Genomic DNA, 6,000 nt, shown 5'->3' on the forward strand with positions numbered 1-6,000 from the left:
TTAGCAAGCTAGCTGGCTAGCAAGCCTTTATGAACTGGCAGTGAGCACATAGGATCTACATTTCCAGAGGACATCGCTGTATTCTCAAATAAATAACCAACCAAAATTAAATGGTGATTGAATGCATCACACATTTGTTTTTTATTATCGGAGATAATGATATTAGCTACTATATGATGCTGTGTCAATAGCCAACGCGTTATTGCAAGCGAGTGTGTCATCTAGTCACGCGTTATCGTAGCAAGCTAACCAGACAGTAAAAACGCCGATAAAACACTTCTAAAGTGGATCATTTTAAGCCATGATATCTAGCTTTGTCGTGATAACATGAGAGAAGGATTGCTGTTGGAGAAGTGAATCAACCAACGCTTAGCACGGGTAACCTGCACGAAATCGCATTGTAGTTTTTTTCACCACTGAATTCTTATGGACAAGCCTCACGTTACATATTTCATCCAGTCAATTTAGTTTCATCTAACGTTATACTTGATTCACTCATTAGCTCCACTAGATAAAGTCTTACTCTTTGAGATCATGTAGTAGGAATAAAATAAGAAAATATAATTCACTTACTGAGAATAGATACTAAGAAATAATAACAAATTAATAACAATAATAATAATATTCATAAAAATACATGTTTGAAACTGGAAAACTGATTTTTTAAATTCATTTTTTTTATAGATGGCTGGAAAAGAAAGGAATAAAAGCAACGTGTGGAGTTATTTTGAATTCACACCACTTGAAGATGGTGTTAATATATATATTTAATTTAATCAAAAAGTTCTTTGTGTGTTTATTTTTATTTATTTATTTGCTTATAAGTTAAATGTTCTCAAATATAGAAACTTTGATAAAATATGAGTTTTTCAAATTGATTTGAAAATGTTGCACTTTTTGGCAAAATATCGGTCAAAACATCGGTAATCGGTGGGCTAGGACTCTCCAAAATCAGGATCGGCATCGGACCAAAAAATCTGGCATCGGTCAGGCTCTAGTCAAGAGCCGTAATGTGGCGAGGCCGTGAGAGGAGAAGCACAGGCATTTTAAGCTCTTTAGCCCAATCGGAATTCAAAAAACAATCAACCGCTCCTGAATCCAAAAAAGCATCGGTTTTAACTGACTGTTTAATCCACAACAATTTGACTGGTAAAAAGGTATGAAAGACTGATTTATTACGTCTCACTGGTGTCTTTCGGGAAGAACTGTCAACCTGCAAGGGTTCGTCCTTGCTCGGAGAGCCTCGTGAGAGAACGAGGGCTGCAGGCATACCCAGAAAATGGGAGATGTATGGCGTGGAACGGTTCTTTTTCTCATCTCTCTCTCTCTCGTTCTTTTACTCGATTATCTATTCTAATGGCTGTCGTAACCAAGGCATCAAACGTAGCCAACGGTTCAAGAGCAGCAAGCGCATCTCTCACTGAATCCGAAAGTGCATTGGTGAATATTGTCATGAGCGGAGCCTCTGCCCGGCCTGTTTCGCCAGCCAATGCCCAGAACGTGATAGAAAACTCTGCTACACTGTTATTACTCTGGCAAATGCAAGTTAGCCTCGTAGCTGCTTCCTTGCCGGTAATGTCATGATCAAATACCAATGCCATCTCCTTCATTAAACTCTCAGAATTATTCATAATAGGTGCTTGTGAACATATAGTCACGTTTCCACTAAAAGTACCCAGAACTTTTAGTCCCAGGAACTACTTTTCATGGAACTAAAAGGTTCCTTCAGCCCACTGTTTCTGCGTTTCCACCGTGGTCTAAAGTCCCGCGAAGATTGGGCAAATTAGTCCGCTGACGTGTAAAAAAGTAACGGCTGTTTTACACGTCAATTTTTGCACGCGACTATACAACGATGACGCCATATAAAGCGACGGACAGGCATCTTTATTAGTGCGACACTGCAACAACAGTAAGCATGGGGGAGATTCAAGTCGTGCTGCTGTTGATCATTATTTACTGCTTTGCAAATGGGGTAATTGAGTCAATGCTGGAAAAGAGACGAGCGGTAGTAGCAAAGCGGATTCAAAATGCCCGAAATGCTAACCTTAGAACAAGTGAACAGATTTTACAAGCTATTGCGGAGATTAACCAAGAGATGACTGAGACAGACTCGTGCCACCGTGCACAAAGAACAAGAAAGGTAAGAAGTTAATATATCAAGTAAATCACAATTGTGAATAATGTTATTGTAGACTGCATCAACTTATTATTTTTGGCACCTGTGTGTGTTTCAGATATGCAAGTATTACAGAATGCGTCGTATTTCGCCATCCGTTTGGGTACACAATAGAGCAAAGGAGTGGTGGGAAATCGTGGGGTCTGGTGGATATGGGTTTGATACTCCCTGATGAAACAAAGAACATTTGTGGACATGATGTGGGGTACTATGTCCTTGGTGGCGCAGCTTATCCTTTGAAAAGCTGGCTGATGAAACCTTTCACAGACAATGGACGACTGACACCCCAGCAACTTGTGTACAACCAAAAACGAGCAGAGCCAGGGTGGTGGTTGAGAACACTTTTGGCAGACTGAAGGGCAGATGGAGGTGCTTGCTAAAACGAAATGACTGCAACATACACAAGGTCAAATCCATGGTGATAGCATGTTGTGTTCTGCATAACTTCTGTGAAGAGGTTACACCCATGTACCATTTCTTTTTATCAATAAAAATTGTCACAGCTGCATAACTATTGTTTTAACTTATTAAACACATCACCTGCAATTCAGCATGAGGACCTTTGCTTATTTTAACCTATGCACTCTCACCTGTTTTAAATACTGAGCTTACTAGTGTATAATGGTGAAATTGACAGCCACTACTTCCTCAGAGCGTTGTAAATATTAGAATATGGTAACACAAGCATAAGCATTATGTGCCTTTTTACATATAGAAGTATATACTTATAGTATTAAAGAATGCTTCTGTTTTAGTCTTACAAGCTTCTTCAGTCTAAACACCCCATCATTGAAAAATGGCACAACTTAAGTACAATCTCAGACAATGGAGTCTAGCCAGGAGGATCAGTTTCATTCATGTGCTAATTCATGCATTCCCTGGTTCCTTTTCCTGGCTAGATCAATGACTCTTCACAAATTATAATTTCAAGTCACCCAGGGTTCCAATGGCTCTGGGCACCTAAAGTCTCGGGGTAGAGCTTGCATTTGAAAGGGTACTCAACACCCAGACGGAAACAGGATGGGTGTGGGGACTTTAACAGATTATAACTCTGAAAACTAAATAAGTCATTACTAAAAAAACTCCAAAATCTAACAGTATAGTTTAAGTGTTAAATGGGGTGGAGGGGCAGTCTTTAGTCCAGTGGTGGGGCAGTGTGGCTGTTTCTTTGGCTCAGCGACTGGGCAAGCTGGCCAAGAACATACAGAAACCCGTCCTGAAAATCTCTCTGGAGCCGTCTGGTTTCTTCCACCTCAGACTGGAGGAACGCCAACTTTTGCCTCCTCATCTCTCTTTCCTCGGCCTGGCTCTCAAGTAGCAGCTGTGTATACTGGTCCCGCTGCTCCTGTCCTTGCTGCAGGACGGCCCAGTTAGCCTTGTCCATGTCCCTCAGCACGTCAAGGAAGTCTGCATCCCTTTTCCTCTTTCCTAAGCTGAAAAATAACACCAAAACACACCACAATAAATAAATACACAAGCACAGTTTGAAGTAGCAGAACATATGTTCTCAGCCAGCAATGGCATATTGTGAATTTTTTTGTAGCGTGCATAATAATCTTTATTTATATAGCACCTTTCAAAACAAATGTTACAAAGTGCTTCAAAAGGCAATAAAAACAGAACAGATTAAATAAAAGTAGAGACAGTAAGAATAACTATCAAGACAGAACAGCGCTAAGGTAGATCAAGAACAAATAATAGAATATTACCGAGATGAAACAAGGTGATAAAATCAAAGAAAAAACGAATGTAAAAAAAACAATATAATAAAATCCAGTAAAACTGATAAATATTAAGACTTTAGCTTGCAGGCAAAATGCTCTGTACCTCAGCACTTGTTTGCTTCAGCAGGAGACATGGGACGAGGGCTGCTGGTGGTCGCAGGGGTAAACGCACTAGAGTCTGCAGCCTGCAGTTCAGCGTGCCCGCCCATTTCATCTGAAAAACACTTTGAAAAAAACAATAAACGTCACTGCAACGACATTAACACAATATCATTTTGTAAGATTGATTTAGCCAACCCTTTGTAATGTGCCTGTGCTTGCGGTGGTGCTGCCACTGGGTGGTGGCAGAGGACATTCTCCTCGCTCTCTCATTCCCTGCTAATTGCTGATTCGGGCCACCTGGAGTCTACCCTTTATAGGGACCTCACTCCCTCTGCTCGGTGCGCTTGCATTTTACAAGCAGCCGGTAACGCTCTGGGTATTTAGAGCGCTAGATGTGACTTACTCGATGGCTATCTGGTACGGGAGCTAAATACGTAGCAACCGGGGCACTTGAGAGTTGTCACTTTTCATAGAAGGATATTGTGGATAGAGTTATCTCCAGCTAGTCTCAGGCTTGAGCTGAGAGATCTTGCTTACCTAGGCGTTTGTTGTTTTTGGTTCTCAGTCAAGAGACTTTTGTCCTGTTTTTGAGGATTGCCTTTTGTTTGGCCTTTTGCCAGGGTTTATTCCCCTTTTTCCTTTCTCCTACCTTGCTTAGTGGTTGACTGCTGTTCGCAGTCAGCTTCTAGACTCCCCGTTGATTTATTGTCCGCTTCTGACGTTGCTCGCCAGCCCAAACCTTACACCCTTTCATTACGAACACCACGGTTCTACACCATTAGCGGTTGGCGTTAGCATGTAGTTAATGTTAGCTTTTGGCTATGGTAACAATAGCATGACAACAGTTAGCGTTATAACATTTAACATGCATCATGTGGGCCGTATGTGATTTACCTTCAACCATAGACCGTATAAAAATATGACCATCAGTGTCTTCCACCGCGGCTTCCAACAACGCAGTAGCGGAGTCTTTCGTTGCCGCTGCGCCAGAGAAGGCCGGCCTGTGACCCAGCAACGCATCCAGACGGCCAAACTGCTTGATGGTCCGCCGGTTGGAGCCGCTTCGGTTATTGTGGTCCTTAATTTTCTTATAATCTTGTTTTAATTTTTTAAGCTTCTCCCGGCACTGTTTCCCGGTGTGAACAACGTTCAGCTCACTTAACTTGCGGGAGATTTTCATGTACACCTTATCATTGCGGGTCGCCGTTTCCAATTCTTGCTGGATTTCGTCTTCACCATAAATACTCTAAGGCCTGTACTTCGTCGTCGGTCCATCTGTCGTATGATTTCTGTAACTCCATTATAAGTGTCGAAGCACAATGAACAAAAAACAAACTGGTTCTTCTTTCTTCTTCGGAAAACAAACTGGTTTGCGGCTGCAGATTTTTAAAAATGGCGGTTGAAATAAAAATTAAAAAATGCTGCGAGTACTCGACCAATCAGAAATGTTTAGCGCTGCAAGCCCCACCACAAAGTTTCCTGTACTTTTGGAAAGTACTACCCCCCCAAGCAGGGACTTTTTTGGGGGTAAAATAAAGTCCCCAGAACTTAATTTAGACCCTGGTTACTGTGGTCGAAACGCTCAAAAGGTTCCTAGTTCCTGGGGAAAGTTCCTGCGGTGGAAACACGGCTTATGAGTGGATCAGCCCAGGCAAGGGCTGTACCTGTGAGCATAGATAGAATAAATGCCACACGGGAGTCTTCAGACGAGAAACGCGATGGCTGAGCTTTCAAAAAGATCAGACACTGAGACAAGAAGCCTCTGTATTTCCCCGATTCCCCATCATAACGCAGGGGAAGTTGGAGTTTAGGCTCACGGACAATGGCTAAGGCATACGGCTGTGATGGTGTGTGAAGGGGGGGTGCTTGGTGAACTGTGGGGTCTGTTATGCTAGTTAGTTGGCGAAAACTGTCTGCAAGATCACACAAACTGTCTTCCTGGCGGCGTAACTGCTCAAGCATTTCCTCCTGTTTATTATACATGGCCACCTGCTGTTC

This window comes from Anguilla rostrata, chromosome 15 (assembly GCF_018555375.3).
Source record: "Anguilla rostrata isolate EN2019 chromosome 15, ASM1855537v3, whole genome shotgun sequence".
Taxonomy (NCBI): domain Eukaryota; kingdom Metazoa; phylum Chordata; class Actinopteri; order Anguilliformes; family Anguillidae; genus Anguilla; species Anguilla rostrata.